This window comes from Mauremys reevesii, linkage group 1, assembly GCF_016161935.1.
Source record: "Mauremys reevesii isolate NIE-2019 linkage group 1, ASM1616193v1, whole genome shotgun sequence".
Lineage (NCBI taxonomy): Eukaryota > Metazoa > Chordata > Testudines > Geoemydidae > Mauremys > Mauremys reevesii.
Window position 1 is genome coordinate 316,751,542 of NC_052623.1, and position 22,857 is coordinate 316,774,398.

Genomic DNA, 22,857 nt, shown 5'->3' on the forward strand with positions numbered 1-22,857 from the left:
ACAGAGTGACTGATCATGCTCCAGCTCAGGGCTGCAGGGACTGAACTGGACTTTCTCCCCAATTGCTCCTCATGGCTGCTTGGGGCTGTGTATGCTGGGCACAGGAACTATGTTAACACAGAAGTAAGGTTGTCCCCTGGTGCCTCGTGCCATTCCAGAATATGGAGAGTGGCTTAACTTAAACCTCTGAAAACCAGGAAATACAAAATTAAGATACACGCTATCCCCACAAAACACAACCTTAATGCTGTCTTCTTTGAACAATGCCCCAATATGCCAGTGATACACATACTAGTACTCTACCCTCACAGATCCTATAGAACAGTGGTTCTCAAACTGTGGGTTGGGACCCCAAAATGGGTCATTACCCCATTTTAATGGGGTCACCAGGGCTGGTATTAGACCTGCTGGGGTCTGGGGCAGAAGCCCAAGCCCCACTGCCCTTGGCATTCAACTTTGCCCCCTTGTCCCGCCCCCCTGCCCGGGGCGGCGAGGCTTGGGCTTCAGCTTTGGACCCCCACCTGGTGGGTTTCGGGCTGGCTCAGGCTTCAGTCCCCAGTCCTGGGGCCATGTAGTAATTTTTGTTCTCAGAAGGAGGTTGTTATGCAGTGAAGTTTGAGTTCCTGATATAGAACTATTTGGGAAGAGAGCGCATGAGCACTGCAGGATGAAGTCCTAATACCTTTTCTGTATTAAGGAAACACTCAGGTTTGAATCAGATGTAGCAAACAGGGGATGCGTACACCTGGCATTTACTCAGGCACAGCCTTCTCCACACAAACCACTCCACACTTTCCCAGAGAATTCCTTCAGAGACATTACCTTCACTCACCCCTCACTAAGACCACTCTTTTGTATGCCGCAACACTTCTCATGATCTTCATGGTAAGGAGACACCCTTGTTCTCTTCCACTAACATAAATAACCAAATTCAGCACTGAAATGAGGTATACGTTATCCCTCAAGGTACACATGCACCTCTCTTCATATCACCAGTCACGGCTCTGCTAAGCTCTTCCACCATTCAATCCCTCCACCATTTAGTAGAGCTACAGCATGCAGCTGTAGTGCATGCAGGTAAATGCTGGATTTCAAATTTGAAATACCCTCATAATCAATGGTGTTCACTTAGTCCTTCTTCATATCCACTTATTATAGATTCATAGCTTTTAAGGCCAGAAGGGAAAATCTAGTTTGACCTCCAATATAACTCAGGCAATAGAATTTCATAGATTCATAGCTTCCAAGGCCAGAAGGTACCATTGTCATCATCTAGTCTGACTTCTGTATAAGACAGGCCATAGAACTTCATAAAATAGTTCCTACAACATATCTTTTAGAAAAACATCCAATGTTGATTTAAAAATTGTCAGTGATGGAGAATCCATCATGACCCTTGGTGAGGTGTTCCAGTGGTTAATCGCCCTTGCTGTTAAAACCATATGCCTTATTTCCAGTGTGTATTTGTCTAACTTCAGCTTTCAGTCAATGGATCATTATCCCTTTCACTGCTACATTGGAAAGCCCATTATCAAATATTTGTTCTCCGTGCAGGTACTTATAGACTGCAATTAAGTGACTCCTGGACCTTCATTCTGTTAAGCTAAATTGATTGTGCTCCTTGAGTCTGTCACTAAGGCATGCTTCCTAATCCTTTAATCATTCTTATGGCTCTTCTCTGAATCCTCCCCAATTTATCAACATCCTTCTTGAATTGTGGGCACGAGAACTGGACACAGTATTCCAGCAGTGGCTGCACCAGTCCTAAATAAAAAGATAAACTAACCTCTCTACTCCTATGTGAGATTCCCATTTATGAATCGAAGGACGGCATTAGCCATTTTGGCCTCAGCATTGCACTGGGAGCTCATGTTCAGCTGATTATTCGCCGTGGCCACCAAACCTTTTTTCAGAGTCACTGCTTCCCAGGATAAAGTCCCCTGTTGTATAATTATGACCATCACTCTTTTTTCCTAGAGCCATACATTTACATTTAGCCATATTTAAATGCATATTGTTTGCCTGCACCAAGCTTACCAAGCAATCCAGATTGTTCTGTATTAGTGTTCGGTCCTCTTCATTATTTTCCACTCTCTCAATGTTTGTGTCATCTGCAAACTTTATCAGTGATGATTTTATCTTTTCTTTCAGGTCACTGATAAAAATGTTAAATAGAGTAGAGCCGAAAAATCCATATGGGACCCCACGAGAAATATAACCGCTGGATAATGATTCCCCGTTTACAATTACATTTTGAGATCTATCAGTCAGCTTTTAATCCATTTAGTGTATGCCATGTTAGTTTTATATCATTCTAATATTTTGATCAGAATGTTGTGTGGTACCAAGTCAAATGCCTTTCAGAAGTCTAAATATATTACATCAACACTACTATCTTTATAAAACAAACTTGTAAGTTCATGAATAAAGATATCAAGTTATTTTGACAGAATATTCCATAAACCAGTGTTGATTGGCATTAATTATATTACCCTCCTTTAATTTTTTTATTAATTGAGTCCTGTATCAGCTGCTCTATTATCTTGCCCAGGATCAATGTCAGACAGACAGACCTATAATTACCTGGATCATCCCATTTACCCGTTTTAAATATTGGCACAACATTAGCTTTCTTCCAGTTTCTGGAACTTCCCTGTCTTCCAAGACTTATTGAAAATCACCATTAATGACCCAACGAGCTACTCAGCCAGCTCTTCTAAAACTCTTGGGTGCAAGTTATCCAGACCTGCTGATTTTAAAATGTCTAACTTTGTAGCCGCTGTTTGAGCTTAATAACTTGTGAAATTGCTATATCATGGGAAGTCCCTATGTGGATGTGCATCCACCATCTTTCATAGGACCTTCAACATATGCACATCAGACTGAGGCCCTTGAGGAGTACTTAGCTTTAATGACTGTGCTTTGACTGGGAAAAAAGGCTATGCTAAAATGGCTTGCTTGAGGTGGGAAAAAGTACTTCCTCCTCCTGTCTGAAGGGAGGGGAGAAGTAGGAGAGTGGAAAAGTCCCAAACACAGAAGGTAGGTGATCAAATGAGTCTATAAAAGGATTCACAGGTTGAGGAGGAGGCACCAAGAGACACATCGGAAGTTTAAGCAAGACAAAGGAAGGGCATGGACTGGCCAAGGTAACAAGAAGTAAGCTGATCTAGGAAAAAGGCTCTGTGTCAGAACACAAGCCATGCACTGGACAGAAAGACAACAGGGGACTGAATCAAATAACCATACACAGTCAGTACCCTTTAGCATTAATCCCCAAGATCCTGGACTGAGTACGGTCAGCATGGGTGTTTATTAAACTGAACTGCACAGGAGTATATAATCTAGTTTGAATCTGGGTAGGGGACGAGTGGAAGACCGCCTCTAGTACAGAGTATGGGCACTTTGCGTATTTGGTAATGCCCTTTGGACTCATCATTTGGGCTCCCACCATTTTCCAGCACCTGTTCAATTACCTATTTTAAGATATCCTAGACTGGTTTGTGGTGGCATATCTAGATAATATCTTAATCTATTCCAGTAGTCAAGCAAGACATGACCAACATGTCAGTGAAAGTTTCACATGAGCCAGTATGGGTTATATGCAAAACTGGAAAAGGGCATATTTGACCAATCCTCTGCTGAATTTTTGGGGTTCATTCTGTCAACAGATGGACTATGAATGGACTCTCAGACATATATACCAAAGTCTCAGCTGGAGGCATGCACTAGCTGAGAAAAATCCCAACAGACTGAGATCAGTTTGGGGAGGATCTCAGCCATAGTTTGAGCTCCAGCTGTGACCAAAAAAGTTAGAGGAATGAGTTGATTTTGTAAAATGCTGGGTTTTTCAGTAAAGCTGTATCTTGGTGATTTGCTCAGATGACACCAGATTTGGATTGCTAATCCTATGTTACACCACCATGAGACAGTACATGTCAGGACAGTCTGAGCAAGTTTGTGATTTTAAACAGAAAGCAATGCTCAACCCAAAGTACACTGGAACTAGCATCCTGCTATCATACACACAGATGCAGTACTCTTAAACATATTTTTAATATACAATGTAGAATTTTTAGATGTAGCTACTAAAAGAACAAAGCAAAATTAAGAGCAAGAAAAATTATTGTTATATTTTGATTAATGAAAACGTTATTGTGGCCCAATTCTGTGTTTCTTATGCACCCAAAACTTTAATTGAAAATGAATGGCAGTTGTGCATGTTCAAGGTACACAGAATGGAGTCCTCTCTGGGATACCTTTGCACATACAAAATCAAAGCACAATTTTCTTATTTTTAATTTATTGTATTTTGATTGTAATTAATATTTAAAAGTGTCTATTTAATATTTAATATTTAAAAGTTTTAGGTGCACTTGCCATAAATTATACAGTTACATAAAAAAACTGAACAGCTGCTCCTCACCCCAAAACCAGAAAATAATTAATTAGGAATAAAATCAAAACCCAAACAAGTTCTTCTCCCACAGAAATCTAATGGTACCGCAAGGCCTGATTCTTCAAGGTGTTGAATGTGTCCTATTGGGATACTCAGCACATATAATAATTCTAATTATTTCATTCTGTAGAGTCCAGTCCAGCTCCTATTGATGTCAGTGGTTATCTTTCCACTGCCTTCAGGGGAAGTTGGACCAGACGTTTAATTCCTCCTGATTTAGGGAACTGAGGGAACACAGCACCTCACATGACTGGGCTCTTAATGTTTGTACAGCTTTTTGAAAATGAAGTGCTGTTTACTCCATGGGCTAATGTATTATACTTAGCACTTACATAGCACTTTAAATTCAGAGCTATAGTAACTATTTTCTGATGTGTGAACTCAGTTGGACTACTTATCTGAATAAGTTTCTTGTGTGCTTAAGTGTAGATCTAGTTGAAATTTTTGAACAATTTTTTTGGATTAAAAAATGGTCTTTTTAAAACAAAAAAATCACTTTTTAAAAATCCATGGCATTTTAAAATTTTAATTATTGTTTTACATGGGTCAGTTTTGAAATGTACAAACAGAAACAACTTCAAACATTTGAAAATGTTAATGATTTTTTTTAATCAGCTCTATTTAAGTGTATGGAAGACCAGACCCTAAGACAGCTTTTTATTTACAGGGTGAAAGCTGATTGGGAATAATTCTGAAAGTAAGATCTGAAAAAGGGGAAACAGCTGATTTTAAATGTAACATAGCAATAATAGCGAGATTAAATTACGTGTTCAGTTAAATGGAGAATTCCAGTAGCATCTCCGTTTGATGGTTCTGACATGAAGGGCAATAAAAGTTAAAACAATTGCATTTTAATGGTTTATTCTCAAGTTGATATTCAGAGCTTTAGTCACAAGGTTGCCATTAATGTTAATAGAGGTGAGACAGCTAAAGCCAATTTCATCAAGTTAAGAAGATATTCCTAAATGTAATACATGTCATATGACAGAACATGGGTTTTGTAATTAATGAGATTTTAGGTTTCAGTGGAAATAGACTGTGTCCTAAAGTGAAGAGAAGAAGAAACAGGATAAAGAATGTCCAGCCACATGCACCCAGCCTCAGAGGCAGGGAGCCTTTATCTGGGCCAACAGGGGAAAGAAACCTCTTGGCCCCTTTAAGGATTACACCCCCCCCTCTTCTAAAGGGCTTCCGGGGAGAGAAAGAAGACTGATTGGTTGGACAGAAGTGTGCCATATAAGCCTATTGGCTCCCTCACACTCACTGAGAGATCTTATAAGCCCTTTCCCCTGTCTGCGGTATGCCCGTCTGCACTGGAATGAAGGGAAAGAGGGAGAGGAGCCTGCTGCAGTTACACATGGTCGTGGCACCAGCCTGTAGGCTTGGGGATACCCAGGAGTCTCAGGGTGACCAGTGGGGGCCCAGTGAGGACTGTCTGGAAATCAGTGGAGAGCATGTGTGCTGGGCAGGCAGTACAACATTGGCCCAGTGGTTGGACCTCTATCACTCAGCTCGACCCAGAGCTTTTCTCTTGCGGGGTGGCATGAACCCTGCCTGCTCCTGACAGAAGCAGAGGCAAATGGGAGCTTGTGTAGGTGTCTCCCCCAGTGGAGCTTTCTCCTGGGCTAGGGGTGAGTGAATGAGTGGCAGGTTGGTAGATACCCTGGCTGAGTTCTTCCCCCACACTCCTCTCCTCAGAGAAGGGCCTGGAGACTAACAGAGTAACTTGAATCTGGAAGAATGAGCATGTTGCCCACCTGATATTTGCAGTCCGTCAGACAGACATTCAGCCTTGTCAAAATACAGCAGTTGAGTCTGTTGGGCCCACAATCCACTCAGGGCTATGGCATAGGCCCATTCAGAGGAACTTAGACTGATGACTGCAATGTGCATGGGCATGAAGTGAGACAGGCTGATACTGAAATCTGGTGAGAATTGATTACTTTGTCTCGTACGGTTTCATCCTTTTTACTTTTCGTGGTTTATAGGTTCCACAGCAGGCAAGCTGGAGACCTGATGTTAGCAAGCAATTATGCTAGGCCCTCCCATGCAAGTGTTGTTGGAACTTATGCAAACACACTTTAGAAACACAGAGGTAAACACAAATGGCATCCACAGAGCACACATGTGCCCCAGCCCCAAGGGAAGTAATGGGGTCAGTAATGTGCTCCCCATCCAGGTACAGGTCCAGTAGTGGAAGAATGCAAATGGCCTACTCCAGAGTTGAGCTCCAGGTGCTGTAGGTTCTCCTGTGGGATTGCCATAACAAGGGAGAGCATAGTATGGGAAGAGTGTCCAGTAGAACTAAAGACACCACTTTGATGTCCTTAGAGGGTTTATATTGCATAGTGAAAAGTAAGATTTAAGCTCTGCATGCCTGCCTTTTGAAGTGGATGCCCAAAAAGATATCTTGGTGAATATCACTTGAACCGCTACCTTCATATAAGGGTATTAGGCGAGAAAGATGTGTCTTTTGTTCTTCCTTCATCCTGCTGTTAACATGGTGAGGGCCTGAAGAATAGGGGGAAAGTTCACAGCAAGCAGCTTTCTGGCTACTCCAAATACACCTTCAGTATTTAATCTTCTGAGGCTTCTTTTAGGGAGGGTCAAGTTATTTTGTCAGGCCAAGCCCAAGGATGCTTATGATCATGCTCAGCCTCCAAAGGTTCGGAATAGTGTCAGAGAGGATGGTGAGATGTGGGTCAGGTTTGTGATTTACAGGGGGTGGGCCACCTGGATGAAATTTTTATTTGCAGCGATGGTGGATTCAAAAGAGGAGACAAGTTTGTTGGCCTCTTGTCAGGTTGGCTTGTATGTTAGAAGTACTGCCAGCAAAATAAAAACAGAGGACTTCCCCCACCTTTTGCAGTGAAGGGAGGCAGCCAAGCAAAACTGATTGGTGCCTTCTAATGCCAGGAGCCCAGTACAGATAATCATTCAGTAGAGAGCCTGGTTCCCTGATTAAACTGGAATTGGAAGCACGTTAGGGGAACGCATCTCCTGAAGAAGCTGGAGAATGGGATTGAGGCTCCTAATGTCTGGTACAGCGAATGGGCTAAACCCCCTTCACCACCCCCTTAGCCCTTGTATGAGGGGAGGCATTAGGATCCCAGCAATAGTACTAGGGCCAGGTTAACAGGGTTGGGAGGCTGATGGCAGCCCTCTACCAGGTGGAAGAGATTATAAAGGAAGGATGACCTGCATTGAATGAGTTGTTGCCAGCTAGTTCCCCAATGAGTTACTTGATAATCTTAAACAAAATTCCTGGTGTCTTGCCTGCAGTGTCCGAGACAAAGGTACTTTTGTAACAAATGTCCCTCTCTGCATAAGTCTTGTGCAAAACCTTAGCATCAATCCTGTACAAAAGGTTCAGTCCTGCAGTGCATACTCTGGGAGACTTCTAGTGAATTCAGTGTGAACAGTAGGATCAGCCTCAAAAGGTGGCTATTTAGGGATGCGGCTTCTAAAAGGTTAATGTGACGAAATGTACAGTTCTCCACAGGAGAACAGGAGACACAAAATAGCATGACTCCAAGCCAAGTACCCTAACCATAATACAAGAGGCTCCTGTAGTTTAACACAATAGTGTTCCTTTTACTTGCATAAAAAAAGTAAATGAAATGTAATGTTCCATTAACTTACCTTGGGTATAATAAAAAGTGAAATTAACAGAAAAATGGGGAATTTTCTTGTAAAGTCTGTGAGAGCTGCTTATAGCATCAATCATCCCTTAATTCATAAATCCCTTTACTACATCTTACAGCTGGTTGAAAGTATTCACATGAATTTTAAGGAATAGTAGGTATTAACCTTCCAGGTTCACCTCCGTCTATAGAAGATTAAAATTCAAGCTCATTTGAGACTGATAGCTCTACTCTAAATCTGTTCCCCATTTACAAAAAAAAGCAGTTTACGGCGGCTTAAGAGCTTTTCTGACTAATTAAAAAAGGAAAGAAAACTTCCAACAGGGTCACAAAATGCCCCTGGGGACACCCTTAAAATAATTTGAGTTTGTCTTTTCTAAAGAAGTTTGGCAATGTTTGCCTTCACAGGAGTGATCATTCAAACGCAGAAGCAAACACATTTTTAGTACAGCTACAATAAATAATAGCAATCTCAAACGCTGACTAAATGCTTGAGTACACTGGAAATGCTGGTCTGGCTGCAATAGCTGAGCAGAATTTCTCAAGAATGATCTTAGATAAGCATTGCAATAACTATGTTTCAGAGCAAATCATTTTATTTTAATGTAACCAGACATCTTTCACCCTTTAACTTGTCAATTTGGGCCAGGCTGCCAGATGCATCTATCAACTCCACCCCCTTGTTCTGCCAAACAAATTAGGTGTGTTGTGGCATTCTACAGATGTCAATGAAACATCAGTTTAAAACATCACTACCAGAATTACAGCAAAGGAAAAAATAGCACCCCTCACGCATAGACATTAAAAGAGTCTGTATTTCACTGCCTACAGCTATAGTGCCGCGTGATTACAACTTTTGCTTGTACTTCATGTCATCACATCAGAGTTCAACTAATACACAATGGTGTCTCTATTGATAGGTAAACTCTCTGTACTTGTTAAACAGTAAAAGGACTCACATTCTATTTTGCCTATAATAAAAAGGATCCATACTGATATTTGCCACTGATCCAGCCATGAGCATAATTCAGTTGTGCAGTGCCATTTGGAACTTCCTGTGAGAACTATGTTTTTTTGAAGATGTGTGTATGTTGGGTTTCATTTGATAGTCAAAATTAGAGCTGGATATGTGAATATGCACTCTGCTTGGCTGAGCGGAAGCAGGCCATCCTCCACCAGTTGTAGAAGCTGAAACAGTACCTGGACTCATTGTGCCATTCTTCTCTGACCTCCCCAGAATAGTAGCAAGATTCTCTTGGTATGACTACACTGCAGCTGGGAGACTGTCTGCCCAACCTAGGAGGCTGACTTGTGCCAGCAGAGCTCACACTATCACGCTAAAAATAGCTGTGGACGTTGCCGCAGCAGCCAAGGCTCGGGCTAGCCACTCAAGCTCAAGCCCACATTACCTGCTGGGTCCAAGTTGGGGTGGCTTGCCCGAGCCTCCACCAGTGCCACAATATGCACACAACTATTTTTAGAACACTAGGGCAAGCCCCACTACCACAGGCACCAACTCAGTGGATGCTCCAGAGATGGAGCACCCATGGAAAAAAAATGGTGGATGCTTAACAGCCACCGGCAGGCCCCCTGTCAGCGCTTCCCCCTCCCCCAAATGCCTCCTGCCCACCGCAGATCAGCTATTTCACAGTGTGCAGGAAGTGCTGGGAGGGAGGGGGCAGGAGTGAGGGCTGGGTGCGCTTGGAGAAGGGGGCGGGATGAGGCCAGGCAGGGGTGGGGCCTTGGGAGAAGAGGTGGAGTGGGAGTAGGGCCTGGGGTAGAGCTGGGGAGAAGCACCCCCTGGCACATTAGAAACTCGGCGCGTATGCCTACTATCACAAATCTGTCTCTCCAGGCTGGTTGGCTCATTGCCAGCGGCAGTGTAGACATACCCATTGACTCAGAGAGAACACCTCCCCCTGGTTACAATTCTACACATATTCTGAAAGCTAACCTATTCCCTTTCCTGATATGTTCACCCCTCATTTGAAAGGCTGAGAAGTGTGCATAGTAAATGCATATGTATTCTCTGTCATTTGCATTGCAGTTGCACCTCCGGGCTGTACATGAATGTAATGAAAAATTAACCCTTGTCCCAAAGATCTGCCAAGAGCATAGCAGAAGCCTACTCACCCCATGCTCTTGCCTCAGGCTGGCCAAATAGAACTGACTTATGCAAAGTGTAGCCCCATCCCAACTTCATTTGCAGGACACATGCCTGCACCTTGAATACTGTGTGCAGTTCTGTCATCCCACCTAAAAAAGATATATTAGAATTGGAAAAGGTACAGAAAAGACAACAAACATTATTAAGGGTATGTTATTTACCCCTTCACATAATCCAAGATCTGGGTGGTCACCTGATTAAATGAATAGGCAACAAGTTTAAAACAAAGAAATGGAAATATATCTTCACACAAACACAGTCAACCTGTGGAACTCTTTGCCAGGGATGTTGTGAAGGCCAAAAGTATAACTGATTTCAAAAAAGAATTAAGACACAGTCACGGAGGACAGGTCCATCAATGACTATTGGCCAAGATGGTCAGGGACCCAGTCCATGCTCCAGGTGTCCCTAAACCTCTAACTGCTAGAAGCTGGGACTGGACTACAGCAGATGGATCACTCGATAATTTCCCTGTTCTGCTTATTTCCCGTTGAAGCATCTGGCACTGGCCATTGTCAGAAGACAGGATGCTGGGCTAGATGGACCATTGGTCTGACCCAGTATGGTCATTCTTATGAGAATAAAAATTCACTCTATAACTTTTTCAATCTTACTGAAGCTCGGGAATTTAAAAATGGCCTCTCTTGTATAGCGTTTTACACAGTAGCCTTTAATGTATTGAAATAGCATCTTGGTCTAGTTGTGCTTCTAGTGCAAGAAAGCTTACTTTTTAAAATATTTCATTTGTAACTCAGTTATTGATTCTGTTTTCCTAAGCATTTTGGAAGGGTTCTTTATTTTGGAATCTTCTTCAGATTTCCTTCCAAGTTCCTTGTACATACCTGGAATCTAGTTGTAGCTAGCGCCTCCTTAGCTTGTGTTCTGGTGCAATCCAGTAGTCACTGGAAGGACTGGAGGGAGCACAGAACATTGGAGGATGCCAGATATTTCTAAGGGAACTGCAGACTTCATTAGCTTTTAAATTCACTGTACTCTCATAAATGTCCTTTCAAAGGGAAAACAGACTATGGAAGTAAATTGATTTTTAAAAATAGAGGGGGAGGTTACAATTATGTAGCAAAAGTGACTAATTAGCAGACAAGCACTGTTATCTTCCAGTAACATTGTGCATTCTACTTTTCTTACAAATATATGTGAACACATTAAATATAGGCCTCTAGGCTATGATGTACTTATTGTGAATTATATCCATTACGTTATATAAAGAATTAATGATATACCCTGTTTTAATTTTTTTTGGTCAAGTTGAAAATGCAAGTACTTTGGTCTCTACCCATCACCATGAGACTAAGGACAGAAAATCAGCAAGGAAACATGAAAAGTCTCTTCCCTCAAAATTCTGTTCAGAAACAAAAGAACCCCTTGTAAGTCAGTCTCTAAACTATGGGATGATGCTGTAGCAAATACTTTGACAAATGCTTGTGGAAGCAGAAACACTATCAGCACTCAGTGCTCCACTCTCCCCTCAGCAGTCAGACTATCTGATGCCTTAATCCGTGTTCTTTATCCCTTAAAATGTAGACTTGAGGTAGAGCATGAAGACTATAAACAACACTGAATGAATGGGGAAGGAATAAGGAACAGCACATTACAAGCTATTTCATTTTTACCTTGTAGGTGTGCTTAGCAGAATTACCTAGTCAGAGTCTTTGCCCTTAGAAAGTCAGCAGCTGTTCAAAAAATAGCATTGCCACATTTTAAGCAGTGGAGAACAATCCTTGAAAGTGGCAAAGAGTTCTGTCGCACCTTATAGACTTACAAACATATTGGAGCATGAGTTTTCGTGGGTGAATACCCACTTCGTCAGATACATCCTTGAAAGAAGACCCACATTCTGAGTTGTTTTCTTCTAGTAAGTATGATGGGGCCAGTGGGCTAAAAAGAGGCTTTAACTGGAGGAAGGAAATCACCCACAAGTGTAAAAATTGCTATCAACCCTTTTTGAGCTAAATAATCTCTCTTTTATGTAGTAATTAGGGTATGAGCCCCATCATTACCATTAACAATTCACTTGATCATTGGGGAAACATCCCATTTCTGTTATATTCAAGGAGGCTGCAAGGCAAATGGGAAAATCTGCTAATTAAAATCAGGTCTGGAACAATGTCAGATATGCGGATTGTTACTAGGTATAAAAGGGAGCACGTATAACTGTGCTGACAGATTGGCAGCCCCTCAGATTCTTGCTGCCTACCCAAGTGGTGTCAGGAGTCCCCTTATCCACCCCTTTTTAGAATATCTTCTCCTACACAGATCTAAATGAAAACTGTTAATGTGGTGCTTGCTGAGATAAACTGATGAGCTGCCAAGAGCTCAGAGCATTCCAGAAATGCTACTACTGGATCCTGGGCAATAATAATTGGGCATCACTTTCTTACAAGTTTTGTTCTTTTATGCTTAGTCTTTTCTTGCTGCAGGGGCACCTATATTGACTTCCTTTAGCTCTGTGCTAATAGCATCTCTCTGGCTCATTCTCATTAGAATTTCCTATGTCTGCCCACTGTAATGCTATATCATGCTTGATGGCAATGTCATTTAATAAAGCCACACAGCATGAACACATTGAACACATTAGAAGGGCTGTAAAAAATTTACCATCAAATGTATTTAGGTATATATTTGGATATTTAGGTATTTATTTAGATTTAGTAAATCTAAAGCTTGATTTTAAAGTGTCATAATTTCTTTCAATAACCAGTCTGGTGAGCCTTAATAATAAAGCATTATCATTTTCCTCTCAGGGGGTGTTAGAATAGGAGCCAGGAACCATGTTTTAAGTGTAACTAATATCACCTGAATGAATAAATAGACAGCGCAAAACATTAGAAATAGATCAAGTAAATTGGGAAAAACATAGCAAAAAGGGAATTGATTTATCCAATAGCCATCCACCTGCAATCTCACCAGACTCCAGTTCAGATAGATTATTTATTTCAAAGAAAAGAAAACTAAAGAAAACAGAGCACACAAAAAGATATCAGTAACTAATCAAGTCTATGAAAATGATTACAGGAACGAGAAATGGAAAAGACCTATGAGGTCATCTAGTCTCTCTCTCTCTCTGCTGTTACTGATTTTTTTATACTATACATTTTCTTGTGATTCTAGTCCAATTTTTATCTACATATTTAGATGTTTAAATATCCGCTGCTTTCCTCAGTAAGCTATACAGCTGCCAAATAGATTTCATTGTATACGTATTTAATAATATATAGTCTAAGTCAGAGGTAGTCAATAGGCAAACCATGCACAAAATCTGGACTGCCAGATGCTTTTGAACAGACCCTGAAATCTTTTTAATTAATTATTATTATCATTATTGTGATCTGGAGTCTGGACCCTGACTATACCTTGACCAAGAAATTTGGACCTTAACAAAAAATAATTGACTACCCCTGGTCCAAGTGATTACACTCTTACAGATCCAGCGGCCAGGAGTCATCACATAAAAAGTATGGTGGGACAGTAATTGTTTTTTCAGCCCAGAAGGAGTGGTGCTCATAGAGGGTGATTGTGGGATTGTGCTGTTGCTCTGTGATCTCTTCCAGGTTTCCCTCTACCCCTCCAACCTCCGCTTGTTCCCTCCACAAAGCCCATTTTCCAGGCCCTTTGGGTGAAACTGTAACATCCCTGTGTGCGCACCTGTTTGAACTCCATGCACTGAGGCAACTTGCACACGTACTTGGACAAGCAGCAAAGAATCCTGTGGCACCTTATAGACTAACAGACGTTTTGCAGCATGAGCTTTCGTGGGTGAATGCCCACTTCATCGGATGCAAGAGTGGAAATTTCCAGGGGCAGGTAAATATAAGCAAGCAAGAAGCAAGCTAGAGATAACGAGGTTAGATCAGTCAGGGAGGATGAGGCCCTGTTCTAGCAGTTGAGGTGTGAAAACCAAGGGAGGAGAAACTGGTTCTGTAGTTGGCAAGCCATTCACAGTCTTTGTTTAATCCTAAACTGATGGTGTCAAATTTGCAAATGAACTGAAGCTTAGCAGTTTCTCTTGGACAAGAAACTCTTTATGTTTACATGAGCAGCACAGATAGAGACTTTTGATTGTCTAGTCCAATATCATCCTCTTGTTTCTGTTTCAAGAAAATGTGAGATTTTCAGCATATAAGTGATGGTAGAATATGGCCCTTAATGTCTTAGTTAATTCATTCTATGGTTATAGTTAAGGCTAGGTTTTAGTCACAGGTATTTTTAGTAAAAGTCATGGGCAGGTCGCGGGCAGTGAACAAAAATTCATGGCTCATGACCTGTCCATGACTTGTACTATGTACCCTGACTAAATCTTGCAGAGGGGTGACCTGGGGGTGCCACGGATGCTGAGGGGAGGCATCCCAAGGGCGCCACGGATGATGGAGGGAGGCAGCCCGAGGGCACCACAGGTGCTGGGGAGGGCGGCCTGGGACCACCGCTGGTGCTGGTGGGAGTGGGTTGGTGGGGTTGGCAGACTCCCTACCTGGTTCTGAACGCTGCCTCTGCCCCGAATGCTGGCTCCACAGCTCCCATTGGCCGGGAACTGCGACCAATGGGAGCTGCAGGGACGGTGCCTGCAGGTGGAGGCAGTGTACAAATCTGCTTGGCCACATCTCCACTTAGGAGCTGAGAGAGGGGGATGTTGCTGCTTTCAGGGAGCCCCCCGAGGTAAGCGCTATCTAGAGCCCTCACCCCTCCTGTGCCCCAACCCTCAGTCCTGAGCCCCCTCCTACACCCAAACTCCTGCTGCTGCTGGGGGACGAGGGCATGGCGGCCCAAAACTGCCCCAGCAGCAGCTGGTGCAGCTGACCCCGGGGCTGCCTGTGCTGCTCAGGGGGCCCCCAGGCCAGCCACATGGGCCACTGCAGAAGTCCAGAAGGTCCCAGAATGTCATGGAATCCATGACTTCCATGACCTCCATGACAACCTTGCAGCCTGAGTTATAGTAGACAAGCATGCTAAAATGCAACCAAACTGTAAAAGCCATATCTAATTATACAATGATGCTATTTTAGTATCAAAATTACTTACCTTTCCAAAGACTTCTAGCAATGTAGCATAAGAAATCGTATGGTCTGATTTAATTTGACACAACATTTTGTATTTCCTTTCTTATTGTCTAAAGAGAATCTTAAAATAATGGAAAATTTAATTTATCAACAGCAAAACTGAAGAAGTAAATAAAAGGGAGCATCTGTACAAACAACAATTTTCACAGATATTAAATATTAATGGCTTTTCAGTTTACTGTGGAACATTCACTAAGTATATCATAGTGAAAAATAAAAGTCTAATTAGGAATGTAGCATTATTTTTATGCTAGCGATATTCAAGAAAAAAAAAGACTAATTTTTTTTTATCAGAGTTTACTTCGGCCACAAGTATTAAACCATAAATGCAATTCCTCCATTAGCTACACCTTTTTCATATATCTGTTATATTTATATATATAACATTGGTGGATGAGCATGTGAATGAACTGGTGATGTTGTAGCTGATCTGTTTAGGTCCTGTGATGGTGTCACTAGTGTAGATATGTGGGCAGAGTTGGCATCAAGGTTTGTTGCATGGATTGGTTCCTGAGTAAGAGTTGTTATGGTGCGGTGTGTGGTTGCTGGTGAGAATATGCTTAAGGTTGGCGGGTTGTCTGTGGGTGAGGACTGGCCTGCCTCCCAATGTCTGTGAAAGCGAGGGATCATTGTCCAGGATGGGTTGTAGATCACTGATGATGTGTTGGAGAGGTTTAAGTTGAGAACTGTAGGTGATGGCCAGTGGAGTTCTGTTACAGCAAAAAAACGACAGGACCAGACTTCAAAGAGAAACTGCTGATCTTCAGTTCACTTGCAAATTTGACACCATCAGATCAGGATTAAACAAAGACTGTGAATGGCTTACCAACTACAAAAGCAGTTTCTCCTCCCTTGGTGTTCACACCTCAACTGCTAGAAGAGGGCCTCACTCTTCCTGACTGAACTAACTTTGTTATCTCCAGACTAATTCTTGCCTGCATATTTATACCTGCCTCTGGAAATTTCCATTACATACATCTGACGAAGTGGGTATTCACCCATGAAAGCTTATGCTCCAATACATCTGTTAGTCTTTAAGTTGCCACAGGACTCTTTGTTGATATTTACTGGGGACATTCTAAGTAGTAAGAAAGAACTGGAGATAAATATTATCCAGTTTTATTATCCAGTATACCAACATAATATAGGGAGAAGTAGTAATTTAACTCTGTGGATGCTGAACAGCTATAGATATACTATTTATGTCCATTCAGATAAATATTACTACACTCAGTAAATGGTTCCCCTACGTAACAGTTTCAAAAGTACCAAAGCAATTTAGGAGCCTTAGCCCTATTTTCAAAAGTGTTTCAGGTACTTAGGCCCATATCCTCAAACGTATTTAGGCTGCTAACTTCCAAGTTACAAGCTCAAATACCTTTGAGGTTCTGGGCCTTAGGGCCAGATTGTTAAAGGTATTTAGACACCTAGTGTAGGGTGACCAGGTGTCCGGTTTTTGACTGGAACACCTGATCAAAAAAGGACCCTGGCGGCTCTGGTCAGCACCACCAACCAGGCCATTAAAAGTCCGGTTGGTGGTGCTGCGGAGCTAAGGCAGCCTAGTTCCTACCTGTCCTGGCATCATGCTGCACCCTGGAAGCGGACAGCAGGTCCAGCTCCTAGCTGGGGAGGGGGGGGCATGGGGCTCCGCACTGGCTCCTCACTCCCATTGGCCAGGAACTGGGGGCGATGTCTGCGTGTGAGAGCAGCAAGCATAGCCACCTGCCTTGCCTCCGCCTAGGAGCCAGACCTGCTGCTGGCTGCTTCTGGGGCGCAGCACAGTCCACGGTACCAGGACAGGCAGGAAGCCTTTCTTAGCCCCCTTCTGCGCCACTGGCTGAGAGCCACACGAAGTAAGCCCACACCCCAACCCCGAGCCCCAACCTCCTGCCCCAGCCCTGAGTTCCCCCCAACCCGAAGCCCCCTCCTGCATCCCAAACCCCTCATCCCTTGCCCCACCCCAGAGCCCACACCCCCATATGGAGCCCTCGCCCCCCTGCACTCCAACCCCCTACCCCAGCCCAGTGTCCCCCCAACACCCTGAACCCCTCTGTCCCACCCCCCAGCCTGGAGCCCCCTCCTGCACCCCAAACTCCTCATCCTCAGCCCCACCCCAAGATGGAGCCCTCACTCCCCCTGCAGCCCAACCCCCTGCCTCAACCCGCAGCCCCTTCCTGCGTGCTGAACCCCTCATCCCCAGCCCCATCTCAGAGCCCACACTCCCAGCTGGAGCCCTCACCTCCTCCCGCACCCCAACCTGCTGCCCTAGCCTGGAGACCCCTCCTGCACCCTGAACCCCTCATTTCTTGCCTCACCCCAGAGCCCGCACCCCAAGGTAGAGCCCTCATCGCCTCCCACACTCCGACCTCCTGCCTCAGCCCAGTGAAAGTAAGTGAGGGTGGGGGAGAGCGAGCCACTGAGGGAGGGAGAATCTAGTGAGCGGGGGGCAGAGCCTCAGGGAAGGGGTGAGGAAAGGGGCATGGCCTCAAGGAAGGGGCAGGGCTAGGGTGTTCGGTTTTGTGGGATTATAAAGGTGGCAACCCTAACCTAGTGGGATTTACAAAAGTATCTAAGTGCTGAACGCACACTGTTGGGAGTTAGGTGACCAGGCACGCTTTTTAAAATCCCACTACACTTGGTGCCTTTCTGCATCTTTAAGTGCAAAAATTCCTTTATAAATTCCTTTATAAATCTGGCCTTTGGTACCCTAAGGGTAACATTTTCAAAAGCACCTGGATAATGTAGGAGCCTAAATTCCACTGAAAGTCGATGGAATTTAGCAGTGCTTAATTTGTAATGAAAGAGGTGCTGGGGCTCAAGCAATATTTTTACACTCTTAACTGATGCAGCAAGCCCATAGGTGACAGAGCTATGAACTGTCAAGCCTAGAGGAGCCGGAGCTCAGCCCTTCCAAGCCCCTGGCACAAATTAAGCGCTGGAATTTAGGCCCCTAAGTCACTTAGGTACTTATGAAAATTTTACTCTAAGTCTCACTGAAAGTCAATGGGACTTAAATCCATAAGTCCTTTTTGAAAATTAGATATAGACTTTTAAGTTACATAGCCACTTTCTAAAAATTCACCCTACATGAGTACCATTTTTAAGGGATTAATTTACTGTATTGAACAATCTAAACAATTTAGTCTCCCTCCTCTTAAATTTCCTAGACAGCAGGAAATTTCTATCTGAGCCGTAATTGAGTCGTGGTGTAATTAACATTTCTTCTGTAATTTAAGTTCCATTATGAACAAAAATATGTCTATATATAATGTAAAAGCTTACTCAAAAGAATGCAGCCTATTTGCATTCAGTCATACCTACCTCTTTTAGTGTCAAAAACATTTTTGTATTTCCTTTTTTTCCTGTTATCACTGCAGAGACAACTCATCTATGGGAGAATGAGTTGGATTCCATTCTGGCTAACACACCATCAACAGAACTGTTAGCTAGGCCCCAAACTGCAAATTCGTTATTACTGTTTGCATGTGAGCAGGGAAGAACACAGTGTGAGTTTCAGATTCCAGATTGAGTTTGGCAGTTAAAATCCCCTGATCTTTTCTTTGTAAAATGAGGAGATTTGATATGCATTTAGAGAGCCTATAAACACAAAACCCTATGATACCATTAGAGGGTCACTTTTCAGATTATAAATGCACTTTAAGTAATTAATATTTAAAAAATCCTATATGCCCTACAGCAATCTCTCCATAATCATTCAGCTGTGAGTATCACTCTTGTTTTAATCCATTCCTATTGTACTAGTACTTGGAAAACTCCCAAAATTTTGAAATCATGTGTGAAGTAGACATTTCTGAGACATTCTGGAGAATCTGTATAGTTTTTTAAAGCAAAGTTCACAGTAGGCATAAAGCACAGATTTCACCATACACAAAAGTGCAGAAAAGGTAAACACATTCCACTGCGTGTGACAATTTAGAACTCAAAAAACTAAAATAATGAAAAATAAACTATTTGAGGTTATGCCAATTTTAAAAAGACAACAGAAAATGTTGAATCAGTTTTTATCAGTCTGACAGATAAACCTATTTTTTTGAAATTAGGAAATTTAGAAAGGTACGAGCCATATAACCTTGGCGACTGGAGTCAGTTATTTATTCACAATAACAGATATAGTGCAGAATGCAGTAGTATATATTGCTCTGACAATATGCCTCAACACATGCTATGGAGGAACCACCAACAAAGTTGAGTGTTTCCATGGCCATTCAATCCTTGGCCTTTCTGAGACCCTAGAATAAGTATCAGGTTTTTTATGCTGTGGGCAACTGCCCATTGGAAACTAGATGAAGACCTCCAATTTTCACACATTGTTGAATTCACCATTGATCAGCCATTCCAAGACCTCTCAAATGTATGGGATTGAGGTATTCTGACTGAGCCTGGCCACGTGGGAGCTCTTTACATGCACTGAATACATCACTAGGTCCACATAGTGCTTCTACTCATCATTTCTGTGACTGTAATGCTCAATTCCAGAGTAGAATACCAAGCTGATTCAAACTTCCAAGAGCAGGCTTGGTGGACTTCTGCTCATGTGTAATGAATGAATGAGGATACTCTGCACTGCTACTATTCCTCCCCAGAAACAGGTCAGAGCAAATTTCCAGCCTTTATCTGTGCCAAATGTCACATATTCTGTACCACTGAGCAAACATTACACATTAATGAATTTCATTCACCACTGACCTGGGCAAGAGATGAACAAGGGACTAAAGTTTAAAGGCTGCCTATCCCGTTACTGCTTTTTTGAGCCAGTTCTTTCTTCCCCATAAATTTGCCTTTCTTGAAAGATGCATCTCTACGACACTTGAGTTTAGTAACATCTTTATTATATTTACCTGAACTTAATGCAAAACTTACCTTAGTAGCACAGATTTGTACAGCGTGCGGATAAGGTAGTAAGCTAATTCTGAGGTTGTGATATTTTCTCACAGGGAGATAATATGCTCATAATTGTATCCCATATTTCAGTGTTCACTTGTCTGAGGACCACAATAGGTAGGAATATAATTATGTGTTACATTTCTTAAAATTAATAGCTACACAAATATTAGTTGTATATATAAGCATACACCTTTAATTTAGCTGAAACACATATCCCCAACTAATCAGTATTTTATATCTGAAAGGTGATTTCTTAAAGAGCTTATTATTTTAATCACTAATTGGTGCTTTCTTCATTTGTTAGATTCTAACACAGAAGGAAGACTCCTCTTCTGCCAACTGATGTCAGCTGAATCCATATAGTGGCACACTGTTTACATCAGGATTACATGTGCCTCATCTGGTTACATTTAAAGTGATTAAATTAAGATGTTAGGATCTGAATAATTTGAAAATCTTTCCCTTTACTCTTTCTTTTTTTTTAACTTGACAAAATCATAAATCAAAAGATCATTGAAACTCACATTTACAACTCATTAATGACACCTGGCTCATAGGGTAAGGTGTTTCAGAAGGAGGCTGACAATGATGAGGAGGGCTGGACAGTAACCTTAGTATCTGAACCACTTCTCATGTCCATACTTTAAATAGGAGAGCAAGATAAACCCAGTGTTTCATAAGGAAGACTGAGAAACTGTATCCAGAACAAAATATTAAAAAATGCTTAAGGGTTAGATTGTGATTCCTTCCTATACCACCATACAGGGCCTAAGGAAGTATAATGCTCCCACCTACTTCATTTGTGGCCATTTAGGACCTGAGTCTGGGTGTATGAAGGAACTTGAGCTTTGCTGCTACTCCTGAAAGCAAGGAGGGGATGTGATGAGAACAGAGAGTAGTTGCTGCCAGAGTTCCAACCTTACCTAACCCCCACTCATGGCCGAGACATTTAAGGCATTTTGGGGGCATGCCAAGAGATGAGGTATAGCTGGAACCCTGATATGCTCCAGTGGTCCCCAGCTGCAAAGCAGTCCCAGGCCCACTTAGGCAGGAACAATTAGTAACACATACAAAATAAGAATATAAGAACATAAGAATGGCCATACTGGGTCAGACCAAAGGCCTAACTAGCCCAGAATCCTGTCTTCCAACAGTGGCCAATGCCAGGTGCCCCAGAGGGAATGAACAGAACAGGTAATCATTAAGTGATCCATCCCCTGTCACCCATTCCCAACTTCTGGCAAACAGAGGCTAGGGACACCATCCCTGTCCATCCTGGCTAATAGCCATTGATGGACCTAGCCTCTTTTTTGAACACCGTTATAGTCTTGGCCTTCACTACATCCTCTGGCAAGGAGTTCCACAGGTTGACTGTGTGTTGTGTGAAAAAATACTTCCTTTTATTTGTTTTAAATCTGTTGCCTATTAATTTCATTTGGTGACCCCTAGTTCTTGTGTTATAAGAAGGAGTAAATAACACTTCTTTCCTTATTTTCTCCACACCAGTCATGATTTTATACACCTCTATCATATCCCCCCTTAGTTGTCTCTTTTCCAAGGTGAAAAGACTTAGTCTTCTTAATCTCTCCTCATACGGAAGCCGTTCCATACCCCTAATCATTTTTGTTGCCCTTTTCTGAACCTTTTTCAATTCCAATATATCTTTTTTGAGATGGAGTGACCATATCTTCAGACAGTATTCAAGATGTGGATGTACCATGGATTTATATAAAGGCAATATGATATTTTCTGTCTTCTTATCTATCCCTTTTCTTAATGATGCCCAACATTCTGTTCTCTTTTTTGACTGTCGCTGCATATTGAGTGTGTGTTTTCAGAGAACTATCCACAGTGACTCCAAGATCTCTTTCTTGAATGGTAACAGCTAATTTAGAACCCATCATTTTATATGTATAGTTGGGATTATGTTTTCCAATGTGCATTATTTTGCATTTATCAACATTGAATTTCATCTGCCATTTTATTGCCCAGTCAAGCAGTTTTGAGAGATCCTTTTGTAGCTCTTCGCAGTCTGCCTGGGACTTAATTATCTTGAGTAATTTTGTATCATCTGCAAATTTTGCCATCTCACTGTTTACCCCTTTTTCCAGCTCATTTATGAATATGTAAATAGGACTGGTCCCAGTACAGACCCCTGGGGGACACGACTATTTACCTCTCTCCATTCTGAAAACTGACCATTTATTCTTACCCTTTGTTTCCCATCTTTTAACCAGTTATCAATCCATAAGAGGCCCTTCCCTGTTATCCCATGACAACTTACTTTGCTCAAGAGCCTTTAGGGAGGGACCTTGTCAAAGGCTTCTGAAAATCTACGTAGACTATATCCACTGGATTCCCCCTTGCCCACATGCTTGTTGACCCCCTCAAAGAATTCTAGTAGATTGTTGAGGCATGAATTCTCTTTACAAAAACCATGTTGACTCTTCCCCAACAAATTTTATTCATCTATGTGTCTGATAATTTTGTTCGTTACTGTAGTTTCAACCAATTTGCCCAGTACTGAAGTCAGACTTACCGGCCTTTTTAAAAATGGTGTCATATTAGCTATCATCCAGTCATTTGCTACAGAAGCTGACTTAAATGATAGGT

The 22,857-nt window shown here is 42.2% G+C and overlaps 1 protein-coding gene and 1 long non-coding RNA gene across 3 annotated transcripts in view; both read left to right on the forward strand.

Moving 5' to 3' along the window:
- LOC120391016 overlaps positions 1-18,845 on the forward strand; it is a 147,676-nt gene extending 128,831 nt beyond the window's left edge. The window contains exons 3-4 of the long non-coding RNA XR_005591197.1: positions 11,534-11,652; positions 18,717-18,845. This is a non-coding gene — a long non-coding RNA (uncharacterized LOC120391016). The remainder of the gene's footprint in view (positions 1-11,533; positions 11,653-18,716) is intronic.
- Positions 1-22,857, forward strand: part of KCND2 (potassium voltage-gated channel subfamily D member 2) — a 382,728-nt gene that overhangs the window by 226,777 nt on the left and 133,094 nt on the right. The gene's annotated exons all lie outside the window — the stretch shown is intronic.